Here is a 23,302-nt window from a genome sequence, read left to right as displayed (position 1 = left end):
AGAACACTAAGGGTTTTGTTTTGTTTTGTTTTATTTTATTTATTTACCCATCCACAACCTCCGTGGGTAAAGGAAGTATTGATTCAAAAACATCAATCACAGCAGCAGTGGCTAAATCAATATATTAGCTTAGGATGAACCTCAAGAACAGAAAAAAACATCTTAATTATTTTTTCTTTAGGTGCTCACTCGGACTGTTTTTTTCTGGCACAGGAGGCTGAGTGGCTCACACAGGGCTGCTGGAATAGAGTCTACTCAGGAAATTGGTGCTGCATCGAAATGCAGGGAGATGGGGAGGGGCTTCTGAACTGGCCAATCGATTGGCTGCCTCCAGAGACTTGGCTTCAGTTTGCAATATAATCATATCTAGATAATGACCCTTAAGGGAAAGCCAAGTTCCTTTATCTCTGCTTGTAATGAATTAAGCATATTTATGTTCAATCACCAAGACATCAGTGTCAAGCTCTTTGTCAAAAGCCTGTTAAGGAGAGGAGAGGGAAGAAAACTAAAAAAGGAAGACTGCTGCAACCCCACAGAACCTCTCTATTCTGTGTCTGTCAGAGCCTTCCCGAAGAGCCCAAGCGTGCCGTTGCTTCTGCTCACTGCCCCGGCTGCTGCCAGGGCTGGCAGGCGAGCTCTTGAAGTCAGAATCCCCCCCACATACCCTCGCTTTCTGTTTTCTTCACTCTACCCCAATCTAGCAGTCAATTTTATCACTTATGCTCCAAAATATACTTCTATTCCCTTTATTTCCTCTACCTCAATGCCAATTTCTCATGCTAGGCACCATTTCATATTCCCTGTCTTTGAAGCAACCTCCTAACTGGTCTCTCTACTCGTACCCCGGCCCCATGGCGGCCATTCTTCACTTCACTCTTCATCTGGACAAGCGAGCACGACAGTAAATTGAGTGGCATCGCTCCTCTGCTTAGACCCCCTGATGGCTGCTCACTGACTTTCCAGCCAAACGCATGCTTGATCCTTCCAGGGCGGCACCCGTTCCGCTCCTGTCCTGCGAATATGGCTGTTTCCTTGAGTCCCAATCTCTTAGCAGCACTAGCAAATAGATTTCCTCTAAATAAAGAACCTTCTTTTTAAAATTACTTTTTTACTGAGGCAAGGATGTTGTGGTAGTAACACTTTAAATCACCACAAATTTTACATAATTTCATTGGGTCACGCACGAGATGCAAATTCTGAGAAGCAAAACACAGAAAATAGTGTAGGGGGTGTTAGTGATGTGATAGTTAAAGACCGATGCCATCTTCCTGTTTGCTTCCAAGTTTATTCTGATGCTGGTGATTATAACGATAAAGAATGTTTCTACATCCCCAGGGCTGAGACAATATTTGTTTTTCGAATTTCTTCAGGGTGACCTTACTGAGAAATGGGCAAAATAACTAGTATGCATTTCTCTAACATGAATTAGTATTTTCAGAACTTAGATTGAGAGGAAGAAACTGTCTCACTGAGTGCTATGCACTGTGACATTATTTGAGAAGTTAGCTCATTTAATCGCCTTAAGGTAGGTAACCATTACCACGTTATGTGGTGGTGCAACCTGATACATAGAAAGCTTTGGGTAATTGTATGTTCCAGAGCCTAGATTAGTTTCCAATGTGTTAACCCACCTACCCTGGTGCTTTGTGGTAACACCCACCACAATAGCTGGAATCTCCCAAAAATCAAGGGCAGCATGGAGCAGTGAAAATAACAAAGCCTTTGCTTTTAAAGAGACTTTGCTTGTCAGTCTTTGTTGCCCTTTTCACTAAGTTAGACCCTGATCACTGTGTTAATTTTGCCGTGGTTCACTTTTCTGATGGATAAGGTGGAGATGATCAGAACCTAAGAGTTGTTCCAAGAATGAAGTGCATTAGCACATGTAAAACCACAGTGGAGGCCAGAGAGAAGATCAGACTGGGGCTTCTCACCGGAGTCCCAGTGCCGACCTTGAGGTCTGAGGTGTGTGTCACACATGACCGCCCCGGCTGTGGATCCTCCATGGTGCTGATTTCTGCCATGTCTTTCTGCTGCTGCGGGATCACATGGGGGACTAGCTGACTCTTTCTCAATGCTCTAAATGTCATACTGCTTTTTTTTTTTTTTCCTAGGCAGTCTTTTACCTTTGACAGTGATGGATGATTATTCAGCTTTGATTCATAGCAGGGTTGCCATATAAGGAAAGAGTGGCATATCAATGAGGAGTGCTGCTGTTTTAAATATGGGAAATATTTTCAGTAATTTTCTAATTAGCATGAGTAGATATAAAAGCCATTTGCTGAGCTCTGCGAGAAGCACATTCTCCTGCCTGCTATGCATACGTATGGCTAAATTGCCTCGCAGTAGTAACTCACCCAGCACATGCCATCTAATGGGACTCACCCCCAAACACACACCCAAGTGCTCAGTGAGGACGGTCACCCAGAAGTGGCTCGGTCCTGCTACTGATGACAATTAGCATGGGGCCCCAGGAGACATTTGACACCTCAGTCTAAGTCTCCTTATGATAAACCGGAAAAAGATCTTCGCCCTTTCCTACTTCATGGGAAACTGGCTAGCATTTGACTCTGAAAAAAATTAAAATCCAAATATAACAAACAATTATAATTAACTCAGTTATGTTTTAATCATTATCATTGGCTGGTTGATCAAAGTGATATCATGATCACTGGCCGTGAGATCAAAGCCAGTGAAAGTCTCAATGACTATGATTTGTCATGAGCGAATTAGGTAAGGGAATGTGATTAAATGTCTTTCTTTAAAACTCGAGAAAATGCAAAATGAGTACCTACTTCAGTGAATTTAATGCTATTATCATATTAACATATAGGGAAGTAAAAGGTAAAGGGGGGTCAAATATATGGTGACAGAAGAGTATTTGACTTTGGGTGGTGACCACACCATGCAGTATACACGTCCTGCATCATAGAAATGTGCACTTGAAATCTGCATGGCCCTATGTACCAATGTTACCCCAATACACTTAACTAAAAGACCTGAAAAAAAGGTAATGTGTACTTAAAACCTGTATACTCGTATTAACCAAGGTTACCCCAGTAAATTTAATTAGAAAAAAATATCACACATTTCCCATTTTCAAATCATGGGAGCTTCCCTGAGATCTCTGGAGAGGCTCCCCTCAGCATTAGCGCTGCGGAGACGGAAGAAGCCTTCTTTTCCAATGTACCCTCTGGTGGAGCAATTAAGGAAACCAAGGCCGAGAGATGGGAAGTGACTTTCTCTGGGTCATACAGCTAACTGCTCTTGTGGCTGGACATTGAGCCTTGAGACTCCCATCACAGACTCTTGCACTAGAAACTGCAGAATCCCAAACCATAGCACCCAACTCAGGTCGCAATGTTGTAAGTAAGACTTTGTGGCTGAGTTTTTACTGTGCTCAGTGCCTGAATAGTTCCAGTCCAGTCACTCTTCTTAGAAGGTCAAAATCATCAGGGTCTGTGGCACTTTGCAGTCGCTGCTGATCTCCCAGTGAAGCACAGCATTGCACTTGGTGCATGTGCCTTAGGAAATTAAACGATGTTTGGTGTCTTGAGTAATTCTGTGTCCACATGGCTGGACCAGAGTGCCCAGATATTTGGTCATATACTACTCCTGATATTTCTGGGAAGGTGCTTTTGGATTAGGTTAACATGGTTCCTTGGGTTATCGTAAAGGTTGCATATTGCAACCTTGGGTATTCCACCCACTCTGGAATCACGAGACATCATCTGAGGCAGATCCATCAAAGACTTACATTCATAGACAACTACATTCAATGTTTATTGTATTTGTATGTATTTTTGAGGATTATCTTTTACTTTCTAGAGTTAATAAATATTGCCCATTTAAAAAAGAAAGAGCTCACTCTACTCATATAAACTTTGACCTCACTTAAATGTAATTAATCTTTGTGGAAAGGATAGATTATAAGGATAGTATAGCATTGTTTTTAAAGTATTTTTTCTTAAAATTGTGAATTAGTTATTATTTGTAACCTGGGATTTTCTTATTTTGCAATTCTAGTTTATCTTCGGCAGCCAGACAATACAGCTATACATAAGTATAGAAATATCTTATTTGTTTTACCTTATTTAAGATTACAGATAGGAAATTTATAATCTTGGTTATATTTTAATCATTATCATTGGCTGGTTTGTTCCATGAGATCAAAGCTAGTCATAATCACAATGACAATGAAAGAATTAATTTCCCATGGAGAGAAATTTCTAGATAACCAAAGTTTTCTCTTCTGTACCAAAACTGAAAGAATCACTCTGATAATCTTGGCTGGAAATGTCTTTAAGCACACTAAATGATGCCTTGCCTGGTCAGAGTGACCTGCATTTAGCGTTCTGAGTGATTTAGGGTTTTCATTATGAACAGTGGGGCTCAGGACACATCAAGGAGTTTAATCCCGGTTGTCATTTCCAACCAGACGGCTGCAGGTTGCTCTGTGCCTTGAATTCTTAGGGGTAGTTTTATCCTTATTTGACCAAAAATTTGTTAGTATTTTTGTTTTCTTCTTTTTCATCCACTCACCTATAGCATTCCTTCCCCCTTCCTTAGTTGCTTTATTTTTAATTACTGTGTGCCTAAATAACTGGATTGGCTATAATTGTTTACAAAATATCCATGAACAGACCGTAGTGATAAGCCTAGTTTTTAGCTCGAGATCTTTATAGAATTAACATTAGTTTTTAAAAGGTCACCAGTGGTTTCCATTTGTTTGTTTACGTTTAGATAGTTGAGGCATCTGAGTGAGCTTTAGGTAAAGAAAGTCTTTTTGTGATAGGCGTCATCGAACAAGGATATCTTTCCAGAAGGTGTCTCTTCATGTCTGAAGCTTCTGTGAAAGTGAAATAGAAATGTTCTGTTCTAGAGAGCAGAGAGCAGTATACAGAGAGCAGTTCTGGTCTATATGATCCTTTGTTTACCATGTGTAATTTCTTAAAATAAGCATTAAATGAATGCTCATTTTAACACAAACTGTTAACATGATAGACTTGGCTTTAAACAACAGGCCTGTGTTTGGTAAATTAGAATCCACCTGAATTACACAAAAGATCTCACTACTTCAAGATACCTGTAATCCTAGATCATTGTGTCACCATGTCTTTTCATTTTAACTAATTTTTCAATATGAGATGTTTTATGTGTTTACTTCCATAAAATGAGGACCCCTAGCATTATTCTTCTGGGTAGCTTGTTGCAGAAAATACTGAAAAATACACTCCCAGAAGAAGGAAACACTTTAGAAATTGTTTCTCAGTGGGTGGCGATCTACAACTACAAACGATTTTCTGTGTTTGCAGCCTCTAGGAGTGGTCTGCCTGGACTGACAAAGTGGTGTGTTGTGACATGCGCATCTTTTGCTTTGATCTGCCCTCCCCTCCCCCCTCCCCCCCCCCCCCCCCCCCGCTGCCAGCCATATGCTCCTCGTATCTTAACTGCATTTTCTTATTATACACTCAAATCTTTATTTTCCAGAGTTTGACTATGTGTCAACCATGTATATTACTGTCATTAGCTAATGTGGCAACACTTCTGAATCAGGTCCCTTCTCCCTTAGTGCGGTTTCCCCCATGGCCCTCTCATCACTGTTGTCACCCTGTAAGCAGACAAGAGTGTCCTTCCACTTCTTTCTTGGGAGATGGCTTTTCGTGAAGCAAGTACTCAATAAAAATGAAATCATCTCAAATATTTCACCTCCTAACTTTATTTTCCATTGCTTCCTTTTGTTAATTTCTTCCCTACAGCCTAAATGTAAGTCTACATTTTCTTGCTATTACTTCTTTAAGCAAAGAATGGGCTTCAAGTTTAGGTCAAATGCAGAAGATATTTTCTCAGAACACACTGATTTCTTATGCTTTGTCTATTTTCTTTTAATTTTGACTGTGACAAGATGTCAGTCAGAAGAAATGACTTTGCCCCAGCGGGTTTGAAATACATAAAGAGAAATATAAAGTGACCACTGGACTGGCGTTCTCATCCTTAACACAGGGACAGCCAGAGGTGGTCGGCAGTGGTTGAGAACTTGGGGTCCCAGAAGCTACCATATATGCACGATGACACCGAAAATTTGCTCTTGTCTGTACTGTAATTTCGCCCACAATAAAGATTTGCTTCAGGGAAGCCCGTGACAAAAAACAGTTTACTTCACAGTGAAGCATCTGTCCTGAGCTTTGACACTAGGGAGCGTGTTGCCCGTCTCTCCGAGAGGGCGTGTGGGTCGTGTGCTGGGAGATGCTGTGGCGCGGCGGTTCTCCAAGCCAACTGCTCACGTGCCCCACAGCACGTCCTCGCGTGGTCGACCTCAGGTTTATAATTACTCGGTTTGGTTTTCCACTTGGCAAGTGATTTAAAGGTAGATTTAGGTTGTTTGGGTAGCAAAACAGAAAAGGGAAACAAGCCAACAAAAAAACTGTACCCACAAATGGCTTTAAAACAGTGCCATTGGCGTTATAAATATGAAAAACAAATTTAATATTGAATATTTGGGACTTTTTAAATTAAACAGAATATTGAGTTTTTTAAATATTAAGTTCGATTTGCTTTATAGTGGGTTTTAATGGACACTTTGTTTCCCATCTTTAATTGATAAACTGTTCACTCTACTACTGTGACCAGGAAACCTTGCATTTCTAGGTTTTTCTACAATGTCACAGGGAGAATTACCAAAATTGATAGGTGAAGTTTTCTCTTAAACAAAGGGAACATCCATGAAAATATTTAGAAATTCATCTGATTTTGTTACTTTGTTTTCAAATAACTAACATTTGATTGTATTGAGAGGCGATTTAAGCCACTTGTACACTAGGTGACGGATCCCTTTAATAAAAAGGATGCCGCCTGAAAAGTCAGACCCTCAGAATGACTGTTCTCAACTCCCCTTCCTGCTCCTTTGTTCCAAATGTTTGCGGGTGCCTTTCAGCTGGCGGTGCCTCCCCTGAACTCGACACAAAGTGTAAACTGCCTTCTCTGTGAGGTGACTGGCATTTCGAGTTGGAGTTCAATATAAAAGTATGCAGTTTCCAATAACAGTGTCTAATTAAATCATTGGTGTCTCTTCAGGACAGTTCCTAAGAGTTTAGTTCAAAATGTTTCTAAAGAAAATTAAAGAATGTGTTAACCATGCTGTTATTCTCCAACACTATTTTGCATTATACCGAACTCTTGGCTGTGATTGGATTATTTACCCTAATGACTGAAGGATGGTGTCACAGTCTCTTTCCTAAACTCCTAGACCCTTTACTTATGCTATAATATTTTTGCTACTCCTCAAAAAATCCTGTGAGGAAGCTAAGTGGTATTATGTTCATTTTACAGATAGGAAATCTATAATCTCTAGAAAGAATTGATTTCCTAAGAATTACAGATAGTGACCATGATGAAAAGCATACATTCCATTCAGCTGTTTGTTATTCAAGCTGGTTGTATACACTGGCAGAATTCTAATTTTTAAAGTGTGTGCCTCGCATAAGTTGAGGCAAATGTTTGAAATATTCATTCAGATGCAGTTGTCCAGAATACTTCTGACAGATCAGAATGGCGGGCCCACCTCTATCAAAATACGTCAGTTATACAATTTTTGTGATTTTAGTTCTTCAACTTTCAAGTGTATTTCAGTTCTATTTTATAAAAAAGGACGTTCCTTGGCCCTGTTTTAATTGTACTCTTCTTTTAAACTGTTTTATTTTAAAAGTTTCTGGTAAAAGAATCTTAAGAAGCACAGTTTTGCTACTTTTTCTACCCAGCATTTCAGATTTGTTTCTCTGCAGGGTCTCCAGGACCCCGAGTTTGGATGCAGGCCTGGTACTCCAGGGACAGGCCCAGGGCAGAAAGCAGAGTGACTGGGCTGGGACCAGATGCTTGACAGCTGAGCTTATTGCCAAGTGATGGTTGGGAGCTTATTTTTAATCACAGGCGAAGAGACCGGGGAATCTGGACTTGCGTGGGTACTGTCAGACCTTGGAACAGGAGCGCCGGCAAAAGTCAGTGTACATAGAGATAAGGAAAGGATGTCAAAACATTTCTCCTTGCAGAATTTTGGAAGAGGGTGAACATTTCTATTTGGCTGGCAGAGGCTCTATTAAGTAGGGGAAAAGCCATGAGTTAGAGGTAAAAAGCTGAGTTAAAGTAGTTTTCGTCTGATTTTATAGGAGGTGAGGAGACAGAAATATTCACCATATTTCCATTCTGTCTGCTCTTTTGGGGGGCCTCTCAGAGACCAGCTAACTTGTTCATTTCAGTCCTCAGTTTATCTGGGTTCAATGGAGATCAGGAAACTAGATTATTTTATAGGTATATTAAGGGTAGTGTGGATGTATATGGATAGAAATTTCATGGAAACACTAAATTACAGCAATATCCTTTGAACTGCCCATCAAGAAAGGAATTTCTCATTTGTTAATACTATTACTGGCAGAGAAGTGTTCTTGGAACAATCATTTGCAGTCAGGCACCACTCTAGGTGCTGAAGATACTGTGTGAACAAAAGGGCGAAGTGCATGCACTCACTGATCTCAGGAAACTTACACGGGCAGATGGGAGGGGCAGATATTAACCCGAATCATGACAGTTTCTGAGGGCAGGAATCGTGGTTCTATGAGGACGACAGCCAATGGAGTTGACCTAGACTTAGGGATCAGGGTAATTCCCCTCAAGTTGGCCAAATTTCCCAAGGGGGAATAGAATCAAGCAAGTAAAGATGGGATGGAAGATCATTGCAGACAAAAACATGTGGCTGACCCGGAGGAGATGGGGGAAGGGGGGCGGGGGCTGGAGTGAGAGAGATGAGAGGAGTCAGGGGCAGTCACGCTGGGTCCTTTAGGTCACTGTGACGAACGTGGTCTTTATCTGAGGATCTTTGGAAGCCAGTACATGGTTTTTAAGCAGAAAAGATCTTTGTGGCTAAAGTGGGGAGAACAGTGTGTTGTGGGTACCAGAACTGTTGAGGGAGACACTGGTGAAAAAGCTATGTCAGTAGTCAGGGAAAGAAGATGCTAATTTAAAGTAGAACATGATAGAAAAGAATGAATTAAGAAATATTTTCATAGTCTAATTGTGGAAACTTAGAAATAGGTTAAAAATGGAGGTGAGAGCTCCGGCTGGTGTGGCTCAGTTGATTGGGGCATCATCTCATAGACAGATTCACAGATTCAATTCCTGGTCAGGGAACATGCCTGGGTTGCAGGTTCAATCCCTGACCAGGGCGCATATGAGAAGGCAACTGATTGATGTTTCTTTCAATCTCTCTCCCTCTTCCCCTCCGCTCCCTCCCCCTCCCCCTCCCTCACTCTCCCTTCCTCTGCCCCCTTCTCTCCCCTACTCTCTACCCTCTCTTTCTGCCTTCCTTTCTATCTAAAAGCAAAAAAAAAGTCTCTGATGATTAAAAATATATATATATACATTAAAAAAAGAAAACGGAGGTGAGAGAAATGGGAGGGAGTCAAACATGACCTCTACCTATGTAATTTTTTTAAAGTTTCATTGAGATACAATTTAGGTGTCATAAAATCCACCCACTTTCAAGTGTTAAAGTCAGTAACTTTTACTATGTTTTTACAGTGGCATTGCCAATATCACAATTTTAAAACACTTCCATCACCACAAAAATAAACTTTCGTTATTTATAGTTACTCCCATTCCAACCTCTGGCCCTAGGCAACAACTAATCTACTTTTGATCTTTACAGGTTTGCCATTTCTGGACATTTCATCTAAATGGAATCATACAATCTGTGTTCTTTTTTTGTTGTTGTTTGGGTTCTTTCGCTCAGAAAAATAAATGGAGGGCATCCATTCCGTAGCTTACCTATGCCGTAGCTTACCTATGCCGTAGCTTACCTATGCCGTTTGCAACCTGGTGGGAGGTGGGGCCAGAGGAGAGGCAGGACTGGCAATGAGGAGGGGAGAGAGGATGAGTTAGCTCTCGGACCTGCCACATGTGAGGTTAGGTCTCCAATGGACGTCTCTAATGTACAGGTGGTATTAAAACTCTGAGCATGGACAAAAAAAAAAAAAAGAAAAAGGAAGATAGAAGGCTTAGGACTAGACCCTGGGGCATTTCAACATTTTAATGGTTGAGGAGAGCGTGGTTTTGAAGGAAACCAAGAAGAAATATCTTATCTTGAGATAAGAAGGCAAACAAGAGCAGAAGTGGTGACAACACTTCAAGAACATGGGAGTCGTTAAATATGTTGTATATGATATATGTAAATTAAGATGGTTTAATTGTTATTGCAGTTGTGGCCATTGAAGCCATTTGGTGATGTTTGTGGGAACTGCATTGGTGGAATAATCCTAGATTGAGTAGGTTCAAGATTAGATTACAAGGAATAATGTAGGCCACACTTTCATGAAGGAGAAGAGAGTGGAATGTGTATCCAAACACTTTTTGATGTAGGGCAGAGATGTAGGGCAGCTCAGGATTGACTGGAAGGATCAGTACAGGAAAACTGGAAAACGATGTAGAGGAAAGAAAGGCCAACACGGTAGGTGAGCATCCTGGCGAAGCAGGAGGAATAGGAAGCTGTACACCTGCCAGTGCACCTGGAAGGAAATGCAGGGCTGGGTGAAGATGTGAGCAGATTTTTGCTTGGTTCGAGGACTTGGCTTTAGCCCTGTTGACACGTGGGTGTCGATATAGTTGGCCCGCTCCTCTAAAGGTGGTTGGCTGGAGGTAGTCATTAGGCACGACCACAGAGCCATGGTGGAGTGCATACAGAGGGTCCGCAAAACTAGCTTCATCAGCTCAGTAGTCTTAATCACTGAAGGGAATGTGAAATCACACCATAGCTGTGAAAAATTTAGTTTTCTAGAACTTACCCTATTTTTTTCATGACTTCGCATTCCTATGTTCTTCTTTCCCCTGGTGGATTCTGCTCCCCAACATCTGCTTTGGAGCATTCAGCAATTTTTTTGAATCTTCCTTGCTTAGAAACAAACTCAACCAGCAGGACATGAGTAACACTGCAGTAAGCACCTCTAATGTGTGACTCAGCAGTTGGCCCCTTTTAATCCCCTAATTTTAATCACGGTGATTGATCTGCAAATAAGGTTGAGGGAAGAAGTTGTGCATTGGATCAGACCTATAGTTTCAGTAAATGAAATGCTTGTTTAGCCAAGAATCCACAGCACACCACAGGTGCAATTATGATGAGAGCAGAATTCGGTTTCATCTGTTACTGTCCTCCTGCCAGTTTGCAAGTTCACTCGTTACATTAGGAACAGTACAGACAAGACGCCCGATCAGCACAGACCTTAAGTCAATAGTTGCGCTTGGAAGGAAACGTGGCTTAGTCCACTAATGTGGATGCCAGAGTATTAGTCCTGCTGTCGATTAGCTTTCCCTCTTGGACATTCGTCTCTTCCATCCATCATAACTTAACTGACCGAAGTGACAAATCTTGTCACCAAACAAATAATGCTTATGCTGGAAATGCAAAACGTCTGATAATCTAATTGAATTTTGTGCAAGTGAAAATATCAAATTGGGAATGAATGAACGCTATCTTGTACCACTCAAACCCGAGACAGCATTAAATGGCAACACAACGTAGTTAATACCATCATCTTTTATTTAAATCATTGATTTCATGTTTGAATGGCTTTAGGCTGTGTATTCTATTAATATTACTTATTTTTCAAGGTTCGTCTTTATTGCTTTTATTAACACTATTAGGCTTATAGGATATAAAATACTTCTATAAGCCTTATGTTTCCCATCAAGCTGTGCACACATGAACCAATGACTTACATATGTCTTCCTCTGTGCAGCCGCCCTTGGCATCCCGTCTCTGAACTTCCCATTATACTACACATCACACCGTACTCACCGAGAGTCTTTCCTCCTTGCGGACTGGGCCCTGAGCACCTTGGGGGCTGGGGGTTATCTCATGTTGCCACAAAGCCTAGTGTTCCACAGCTGCTCCAAGAGGGACTGATGGTCTGTTGAACGTGTGCCTACAAATGAATGAATTAAAGCACATAATAGGCTCAGATCACTGTGACATTCATGAGATATGTCTACATTAGGGGGGTAGGGGTGGATAAAGATGACATTTTAGAGTGAGTTAAAAATAAAACTAAGAAACCCTATAATAGGGGTTCATAAAAGTGTTAAAATTATATAAAGTAAACGTGAGGAAAGGTCGCAGGAAGGATTTCTGCAGACATTTAAAGTACAGTTCTCACCAGTGGCCTTCTGGGTACTCTGCCATAAGCTCGTTGATGTCAGGGACCGCGTCTGACCTGTGCACCAGTGCCTGGTACATTACGTGGCACACAGTAGGTACTCAATGAATACGTGATGTCTGATGACCCCAAACAGGCAGGCAGTTGGACATGAAAGTGCTCTGTGGAAAAGTTTACAGTTTACAAAATATCACTGCTAAGGCAGTCGGAATAAGTCTGTCTATAGAGAGAGGCTTAGTGTCAGAAATAAATTCTCTGAAGAACTCTATCACTTAGGCGCTGTCTGACCAAGGTCAAATGCAGAAGAGCCCTAGTGGCTCGCTCACAGCCTGCTTGTCCCTTAAGTATTGCATTTGTGTTGAGAGCTGCTTCCATTTAGGTTTCTGTGGAGGGGGCCCGGGGAAGAGGGAGGGGAGCCCTCGCATGCAGGTCACAGGGAACCGAGGTGCTGGGTGGAGGCAGTGGAGTGATGCGCAGGAGAGAAAATCAGCTCCTCCTCAGGGCGGTGGGGTGGGGGGACATCGCTCACGTGCCCCAGAGCCAAAGCTTCACTGTGTCCTTTTGGGTCTTCGAAGTCGCTGTGCAAGGGCAGCAGACACACGCCGTGAAGCAAACACGTTAGGGAGCCTGTCAGGTCCCGGATGGTGTGCACCTTACAAAGACATAAAAGAAAAAATAACGAAGAAAGGAAGAAATATTTAAAATCACTTATCATTTGGAGTTGAAATAATTGAAATACATGATTTGGATGAAAGGACCCTCCATTTATTCATTCAAATGTATTTCATGAATAAAACAGGCCCACGAGCCTAACAGACTTCCTGCCTGGGCACTTTACCTGTGAGCAAATGCCGTCTCGTGCTTTGTTTGATCTGTTAACTAAAGCTGTGCGTGTTTTGAGGGACGGACGGATTCATGTTTGTCAAACGTGGTTTCCTTTCTTAACCTGGGCACTAAATAAATGTGGGAGGCATGACTATTTGCAGTAGCTTGCATTCTACTTAATATTTAAAATGTGAATGTTTTGTAAATATACATACGGTAATAAAATAATATACTTAAAATACAAAAGAGACTGCAATGGGAGGATGCATTCTTCTCAGCAGGCAAGAGAAACTACTACTCCATGTTTTACGAGGATATTATTCCTGTTTGAGATAAATGTGTTAGTCTCCCCTTGCCAATTATAAACATGGCTTGTGGGGGTTACCCCTTCTTAATCTCTGCAGCATCTCACTGAGGTAAGGCCTAACGCCCATAAAGGTACAAACAGCAGGTGCTAAAATCAGTCATTACTTTTAACATCATTCCCTTTAACATTGGTGAGATTCCATAGCAACCTCTCATTTATATGTTTATATCAATTAGCCTCTGGTAAAACAGAATTCATTATATATCATTTCACTTAGCGTCACTGAATCTGTTGATGTTAAGTGAGGGCTTACTGTATCCTTCCTACAGCCAAAGCCCTTTTTAACATAAGGAAGAGGGGTCTCTTCATGTCTAAGCAGAGTTGTCACCCTGTGTGTAAACAAGGTCACACTTTAGGGCCGTCCTACCACCTGGATGAAAGTGAGGGCTCCCTGAGCCCCATTCTCCTCACGTTTAGTAACCAGCCTTTTACACGCAGTGTCTCAGAGTGCACCCTCGTGCTTTCTAAGGCTGCACACTAGGGGCTTCCTATGGGTCCTGGCATTGAATCCTCCCAAAACTGTGTCATGGAGCTACTGCTCTGTTTACTTTTTGTTGTTGTTGTTTAAACAGATGAGGCAACTGCTTCTCAAAGTGTGGTCCATAGGCCATGAGCATCAGCATCACCTCGGAACTTGTTAGAAAAACAGAATGTCCCATCTTTCCCCCAGAATGGCTGCACCAGAGCCTGTGCTTTAACAAGATCCCCAGGTGCACAGCGTGGCAAAGCGAGGGCTCAAACAGAGGCCTGGCTGACACCTGAATCCACACTCCAGTTAAATGACCTGTGCAAGGTCACGTGGTGCGCAAGTGTCAGCATTTGAACCACGCTCACCACCTTGTATATGTCACTGTCTCTGGCATAGTTGCATCCTCTTGTAGGAAGATGAAAAGTAATGAGTAGCATAAGTTTTTGTTAGTTAGAATGCTTAAAAATGTATTGGAAGTTTTCTTAATAGGAAGGGAGTTAGAATTTTAATTCTCACTCCTACTCCTAGAGTTCCTCCCTCTGAATCATCGTTTTGGAAAAGTAGGTGTAAAAAGTACCTCTTGTGTCGGAGGCTATGTTAAGACTTAAAGGGAGCGGGGCCGTGAAAAGAACATTAAATATAGCTGTCTGCTGTGCGCGCCAGCAGTGTGCCCGGTACCATGCTTATTAACATTTAACGTATGTGATTTAAATTTCCTAAAACAAACCTGTGATGTGGAAAACACCTTCTGTAGCTGTAACCTGTACAATGGTTGCCATGTCTGGCTGACCTTAATTAGCTACAGGCCTTGAAGGATGGATGGGTAAGAGGCAGAAAGATAATGGAGGTATAAGGGTCTCCCAAGGCAGGGGAAGTTATGAAATGAAGTTCAGAGGGAGGGGGTGTCATGCATTCACAGGACTTTTGGGGTGAAGTGAAGCAATAATCATTGATAGATTTTCACTTAGTTTTGGCATGACAGACTTCTGTTAAAGAGCGCCAACTCTGGAACCAGATAGCTGGCTGCAGTGCCGGATCAGCCGTGATCGGCTGTGTGACCTTGGGCACGTGATTTAACCTTTTTGCCTTGACCTTTGCAGTATGGGAACATAACAGAAAGATAGTGTCATAAGGGTGATTAAAAGAGTTAATGTATACAGGTGCTTAGGCATCGCCTATCACAGGTGCTCAATAATTGTTAGTTTCGTTTTCAAGCCATTTTGGGAATACCAGGAGGTATTAGACATACAGTTGTTCCCCCTTATCCACGGTTTCAGATACCTACTGTCAACCATGGTCGGAAACTTAAGTGGGGAATTCCAGAAATAAACCATAAGTTTCAAATCGCTTGCAGTTCTGTGCAGCATGATGAAATCTCATGGCATCCTGCTCCATTCTCCCAGAAGGTGGATCATCCCTTTGTCCGGTATCTCCGCCCTGTATGTGGTTCCCACCTGTTAGTCACTTAGTAGCCTTCTTGGTTATCAGAGTGACTGTGGTGATTTCTTAGTGCTTGAGTTCAAGTCACCGAAGGCCCAAAAGCTCAAAAGTAGTGATGCTGGCAATTTAGATATGCCAGGGAGAAGTTGAAAATGTATTATGTTAAGGAAAAAACGTAGCACATAGAGGGTTTGGTACTCATCCGGTACTATCCACAGTTTCAGGCATCCACGGTGGGTCTTTGAATGCATCCCTTGCAGGTAAGGAGGGACTCCTGTAGTTTCCTCCTGTAGAGAAACTGTAGTTTCTCTAAACCTGTGGAGCTACTGATCTTGGAAATGGCGGAGAGGCCCCCTGGTGGGATGTGATGTTGTAAAAGAACAAAGAAGAGAAGATAAGGAAGGCAGTTTTACTCCAGGCTTAAAGGTCATATGAAGATGTTTAGATGCCATTCAAACCTTCTGTTGGCTCCTTTGTCAGTCCCAGATTTGAGTATGCATTGGAATCATCTCGGTAAAGGTGTAAAATGCATATTCTTGAGCCCTGTCTGTAAAAGTTTTTAAAGATTTATTTAATTTTAGAGGGGAGAGAAGGAGAAAGAGAGAAAAACATCAATGTGTGGTTGCCTTTCGTGCACCCCAGTACTGGGGACATGGTCCACAACCCAGGCAAGTCCCCTGTAGGGGGATCAAACTAGCGACACTTTGCTTTGCAGGCCAGCACTCAGTCCACTGAGCCACACTAGCCAGGACCTGTCTCTAAAATTTTGATGTGTTGTGTCTGGTGTAGGCTTCTGCTCTGAATTCTAATGTGTCCCTTGTCCGGGAACAGTGGTTCTATGATGGCTTTTCTTCTCTCACAGTAAAGCAGAAGCCACCTCCCCACTCACCATCCAGGTCCCTGTTTCCACCTTCAAGCTGACTCTGCAAATAGAGGAACAGCCAAGTCAGACTCTACAAACACCTGAAAGATAAAAGAGCTATTGCTCTGGACTGGACAAATCATGTGGACTCATTCAGAACGATCTGGATCGAATTACTTGGGAACAATGAATGAGGATAGCAGAAAATCGTGGGAATATTTATGAGACAAGAAAAAGAAAGTGGATCCTAGTGGATCTGAATGGTCAGAAGATGCTCTGGTGGTTTGCTGCCTCAAAGAAATGGAATCAGTAATGTTCAAAAGCTGGTTTGAGGGGTCTGAGTGGCCTGCAGCATCAGAAGGAAAGCTGGCACTGAGAATCAGGTGTCAGACTAATTTGATACAAGATCTGTGACAGGGGTTTAGGTCATCAGGCCACTAATGGGAGGTTTTACAGTCGGTAAGGAGATGCCTGATATCGTAGGAAGAGTGGAATGCATCGTCATGACTGCAGAATTACCAACATATTGGAGTTGTCCCGGCTTTGCACTGGGGACTACCTGTGTGGCCTTATTTTTGAAGCTCAGCCTATTACTCCCACATGAGATAGCGTATGTAAGTAAGGAAAGAGATTTTGCGCAGCGGTCAGACCTGGTACCAGACTGCCTGTGCTCAAGTGCCCACTTCACTGCGTCCTCCTGAGTGAATGGAGCAGGTTACCTAACCTCTTTGTGCTCAGCCTCAGAGGATGACTTTGACAAGTTAATATACTGCAATGTTGCAAATAATACTGACATGGAGAAATTTCTTGATGTTAGAGACTGTCATTATTTTCATTTAATATACTGTCATCAAGTTTCCAGTGGTAGGAAACAGCCCTGACTTGGATGATCTAAGTTAGAAGGATATTTATTATTCAATGCAACATAAGTTATTAATTTAGCAGTTCAGTGAGGATATCAGAACACCAGGTGCTTTTGAACTCTGTAATCCTCAGTGAGTTGCATGTGTACTCAGGCTGGCTCTACTTGTGGTAACAAGATGGCTGCAACAGTTCCAGCCATCACATCCAGACCCATTGTCTAGAAGAACAAAGGTCCTTTCTTCTTGGGTGTGTCTCTTTAAGTTCCACTGTCCCGTAACATATTGTCATCCACATCTTAATGGTCAAAATTGCCTCCTCTATTACTGGTAAAGGAAATGGAGTTGGGATTATACTGATGGGCTAAGAAATTGCAGGGCTTTGTAAAGGTTTCTCCTCAAAAGTAGGGAGACAAAGAATCAGAAGTTCAAAGATTAATGCCAAAGGTTACACAGAAAATGATGCACCAGTTTTGGAACTAATATGTTCGACTCTAAAACTCATAATTTAAAGATGGTAACTTACAACATAATGCCTAGACCCATTTGTTTCAGGTAGAACACATCTATTTTGGAGTCTGAGGGCACTGATTAAGTCCTTGCAGAGGATGTTATGAGAGGAGGAGTCAGAGCAGGGCAGCTGGTCCAGCATGGGCTAGGGACTCTGTTGGCATCTCAGGAGTGTGAGATGGAAAGGACCTGTGACTCTCGAGTGGGACAGGCATGACTTTGCACATCAGGGCTGGGGGAAAAGGGCTGTCAGCCTTCAGGAGTAAATGAGATGGACTGTGTTGCCTCCACTGCTTTATTTAATGGTGTCCTGGCTTATCAGAATTATGGTCCACAGGTTCATCCATCCCCTTCGAAAGTGTTTTTCATAGGGGTAAGTCTTTCGGGCACATCTCCGTCAGAGCCTTCCTTCCCGTCAGTCCGTGCCGACAGACCCACAGTGTGGGTGAAACACCACGGCTGCGGGTGCTGGTAGAGGCTGTCTGCCCTTGACTGTGTGGTCAAGCATGGCTTCATGGCGCAGGTGCTGGAGGACGATGGCAGAGCAGTCTGACAGGTGAGAAATTGTCACGGGAGTCAGTTACTGAAGGGAGAAGTCAGGGAGAAACAGACGTAGCAGCCTTGCTTTGGGGACTGAGCAGGTGGTAAGGGCTCTGGTTTAATGACACCATGCCGGACTCGATGGCAAAGTGGGCACTTTAATTTTCTTCCCCAGTAAACGAGTTTAATAATGGCAGCTCCCGTGGCTGTTAGCTACAGAACTGGCCAATACGGGTGGGAATGCCTTAAAAGTTCAAAACGTCCACCTGAGGGCTTCCTGGCACCTTGATATTCTGTGACCTCACTATTTGGACCTCAGTGCCTTTTATTTTATTTCATTTTATGTTTTTAAATCCGAGTCCTCCTTTATGAATACAGTGACTCTAGAGGACCTTTTGTTTGTTCTTTTTAAAGTTGCTGGTCATTTTCAGATGTAGCTGGGAAGAAAAGTTAGAACTCTGACCTAAGTCTAGATCATTTCAATTTTTTAAATTATCCCCGTTGCAGAGGGCCTGACATTTTGACTTTATCAGAGAGCACCAGGAGCTTCCTAATGAGAAGGACCGTGCTGCTCTTCAGACACCAGCGAGCCCCCGAGACAGGGAGAGTTTGCGCCGGACTCTGCTGCCTTTGAGTCTTCTCTTGTAATTACTAAACAGGCAGGTCAGCCATGAGCCGTCCAAAAATAAGGCACACTGCACATTTTTTGAAGTGCCGCTGGGAAGTAGAAACTGGCTGCACACACGTCTCTTCCAGCTTCCTTCTCACAAAGAGGATTCCAGGGAGGGAAAGGGCAGAATGGCAGAAAACAAATTCTGGTGGATTGCCAGGTGGCACCGGGGTAGGGGCTGTGCCTTTCGGAATGCCGGAGGCGCACTGAGCCCTCATTACGAACCCCGGTGATGAGCTTAGGCAGAGCTGCGAGGGAGAGCATTGGGAAATAGAGACGTATGGCTTCGTTTGTAGGCTAGAAGTGAGCGGGAGGTATTTTGCAGGATTCTCTCATCTTCAGAAAATGAAATTGAGCAGTGTGCATGCCCGAGGTTTGATTAAGCAAGCACTTTCAAAACTTAAAACGTAATGGTTTGAATTCATTAATAGTCATAACTAATGTCTAATGAAGATGCAAAATTAGTTACTTGTGTTCTTTGATTTTTGCTGCCACTCTTTAAGGTAGATATTACCTACTGCATCATAATAGATAAGCAGGACATGCAGGCACTGGAAGGCTTGGGGACAGACGGCGCCCATTCAGGTGTGTCTGGCTGCTGACACAGGCCCTCTCCCCATATTTTCTGCTGTGTCATAGGAAAAAGGTCCGTGCTCAGAAGTTGTGTGGACACAGGGAAGCAGTACATGGTGGTGTGTGGGCCAGGAGGGAGGGTCAGAATCACAGGAGGAGTACAACTTCATTTCATGTGGATTGATCCTGAAAAACATATTTATGATTGCAACAAGAGGGTGGGAATGACAGCAAGAGTCCTGGCCTCAGCTCTGCAGGGAGATGCCCAGGGGCCGAGCAGCAGAGGGGAGGTCCAGGAAGGAGTTGCTAGTTGCTGGGGCCCTGCAGCCAAGAAGGGGTCACAAGGTCAATCGATACAGGTCCCATGTAGAAATCTTTAGTTTGCCTGACTTTCAAGGAATATTTTTTTTAATTGAGGCGAACATGGCTTTTGGGGACTCCAGGATATACCACACCCTGGACTTCTCTTGTGTTCTCTTCTCCCACTGGCTACTTCCCCTCTTTCTCAGCAGTTCCTGCATAGAAACAGGCACCGCCCACTGAGTCTGTGTATGGCTTTACACCTGTGACCGGTTCTCACCTCTGGGCTGTGACTCGTTTAGGGAAAATAACGCCTCATGGTTAAGGTTGAGGCAAGTAGCCTCTTCTAGCCTCTGCCCCATGAGGTTGCCCTGAGCCCAAGACACAGGAGACCGCCCACCTCCGTAGCCTCCCCAGTGATCCCGAATGCAGACCGCTGGCCCCACAATCTATAAATCAGAACCCAATCCCTTGTTTCTCTAAGGGTGAGTTTTGTACACTTTCCCTCTGGGTGGTGTGCACCAGTCCCACCAAAGTTCCTGTTGATGACCTGTTGGCTTCAGGTAGGACGCGCATCTGTTTCGGAGTCTGGGAGCGCCGGTCAGGTCCTCGCAGGGAACGTGATGAGAGGGGGACTTGGAGCGGGACAGCTTCGTCCTGCAGAGGCTGGCGACTCGGACACCATCAAACGCTTGACAGGAAAATTGATATGTGCTGAAAGATGCTGAAGATGACGCACATAAATCCATGTCTGGTATTTATTTAATGTCATTCTTAAATTATTAATTCATTCTTGACAGGAATAAATGTACAGTAAAATTTACTAATTTGGACTAATTGAGGAAAAGGCCAATTATATAGCAGAGCCTCCAGTGAGGAACCCAACCAGCAAGACCTCGATTAATCACTTGGGGGGAGGTCTTTCTGCAAGTTTAAGAGAATTCACAGCGCATAGGAAATCCAGCTTTCGGGAACTTTTCTCTCAAAAGCGATTTCTAGACTCTACCTTAGGGCAGATACAGGAGCAGCAACTCTTTCCCTGACCTCTGACCTTTCCTACTACCTAGCTGCAGGAAGTGACGCAAAACCCAGAAACAACCACAAGTTGCCGACATGAGGTCTTGCACAGCCACACACTGCTTAACGATGGAGAAACACTCTGAGAAATGTGTCATTAGGTGATTCCACGGTTGTGCGAATATCACAGGGCACCTGTACGACAAACCTGGATGGTAGAGCCTGTGGCCCATCCGGGCTCTGTGGTGCGGCCTACGGCTTCTGGGCTACAAGCGAGTAGAGCACGTTACTGCAGAAAACAACCTGAAATGGAATCCAGCACAAGAGAAAATGATGCAATCCAGGATATGGTAAACACGAGATGTGTGAGGCTACTGCCAGTATAACATGGCTTACTGTTTTACAAAAAGAATTTTAATAATTAGAAAGAGGACACTCTAACATGATAAAAGGTAGGGTGTAATACATGCATAAACCAGTTTCACAGTCCATCACTATGAGCTATTATGGACTGTACACACCCAGTATGTCTGTCTACGCCAGCATCACCACGAACAGGTGAGCACAGGCTTATGCCCCTTAACAGGGGTTCATTATGAGAAGTTCATCATGAGCCAGTTCCCTCGCTTGAACATCACTGGGTGCACTTACACAAACCTGGTGACAGAGCCTCCTACCGTGACTGCACGCGCACCGCTTGCATATGGCTCACAGTGCAGTGGTTTGTTTACACCAGCGTCACCACAAACACGTGAGTCACACATTGGGCTTCTGTGGCCCATTGGCTACATGGTCAGCAGGTGACAGGAATTTTTCAGCTTCATTACAATCTTACAGAACCACTGTCCTGTGTGGCGTGGCGTGGCGTGGCCCAAGCATTGTTATGTGGCAGGCGGCTGTAAATAAATACGAATCTGGCTACCCTGCAGTAAGTAGCCCGGGACCACTGTGTAGAGCTGTGTTCATAACGATCATCGTGACTGATACTACTGATTCCAGTATCTTTTACCAGATAATAAGCACTTTCTGGGACTTAAATCTTCATTTTCACAACCACCCAAGGAGGTTCTACGTCTACTTTATATATAAAGAAAACAGAGGTTTAGAGGCGTTAAATACATTGTTGGAGGTCTACTACTGAGTAGTGGCAGCGGGTGCACCAAGTCTAAGCTAACTCCAAAGCTGCGCTTAAGCCTGAGCCTTCCGAGCACCTGATTATTAGGAGCTGGGGGAGGCAGCCGCAGGGGCAGGGATTGCCTCATCATCCGGGTGCTTCAGAAGATGGTGACATGTTGATGGGAGGGCAACATATAAAGAATGTTGAGATGGGTTTAGATTTAAATTTGTTACACCTCTGGGATAGTATCATCCTAACCAGAAAACACACCCAACTAAAATACCTCACCTCTGTGGGCCATCAACTAATGGAGGTTGTGGTATGGTAAAATACACTGAAAATATAAAGTGTTGATCAAACAAGATTTTTGATAACTATTATTTTATATGGTCACGCAAATGAAGTTACGTGTGATCTGAATAGATTATCAAATGGAGGTGGTTAGACTCCATGCACAATGGAGGCTTCTGAAGGCCTTGACAACAAATCTCTTCACCAACTCTGTTCCCCCAGTCTTATTTACATTTTTAATTTGCTTGGCAAACTCTCCTCTTATTGAGAATATAGAGATACATCAGTATCAGGATCACAATTACTAATTAGGGTATAAACTAGGATACTTAATGCCTATTAGATTATTGAATTTCAGACTAGGTTGAGGATGTATTTGTGTTGTGCTGGGTCTCAGCCACGTGTTCTGCGCACCATTGACCAAAGACACGTTCTCACACAGAAATAATGAATAAGGGAAGGAAGCCTGTCTGTCCGGTACAGGACACTATAGAGACCTGGTTGATGTGGCTCAGTGGATCGAGTGCCGGCCTATGAATGGAAAGGTTATAATGGTTCCATTTCTAGTCAGGGCGCATGCCTGGGCTGTAGGCCAGGTCCTCGGTTGGGGGCAACCAGTCGATGTTTCTCTCCCTCTCTTCCTCCCTTCCTTTCCCTCTCTCTAAAAGTAAACAGATAAAATCTTTGTTAAAAAAAGACACTAAAGGAGCCATCATGCCTGCCATCACTTCGTTTCTTCATTGGATGCATCCTTGTTGATTCTTAGAAACTCTCACCGTCATTTACAAGAAAACTCATTAGATTTAGGAAAAAAGAATTTACTTTTTTTCCCCACTCTTGTGGATCATTTAGTAGGATTCTTATAATCTGACCAGGAACAATTTCTTGAACGTTGGAGGAGATTGAAATCATAAAGAGAAACGCTAGCAAATTATGTATTTCCTTCTCACATGGGCTCATTCGAGGTGTGAGGATGTTCACCCTTATTTCCGTCCTTCCTCTTCTGCCTTCGAACCCTGGGTGAAGAGCCTTTCTTTCCAGCCCCCACTCCCCCACAATATCCATTTGTTATTCGAAATACAGAAGTCCTCTAGAGCTGTCTTGAAATCACTCCTAGCATCTTTAACATCTGCTTTAATGACTCAGTAAGAACAATTTATAAGGTTTGCAGCCTTCCTGAGCACCTGCTTGAGTGCCAGGGACTTGTCTAGTGCTTACGATTGTCGTCAGTGCCTTTGTGTATCTGACATCCTGGCAGAGAAAACCA

Source organism: Phyllostomus discolor, chromosome 11, assembly GCF_004126475.2.
Source record: "Phyllostomus discolor isolate MPI-MPIP mPhyDis1 chromosome 11, mPhyDis1.pri.v3, whole genome shotgun sequence".
In the NCBI taxonomy this organism is placed as follows: domain Eukaryota; kingdom Metazoa; phylum Chordata; class Mammalia; order Chiroptera; family Phyllostomidae; genus Phyllostomus; species Phyllostomus discolor.
This window is presented reverse-complemented; position numbering follows the sequence as displayed.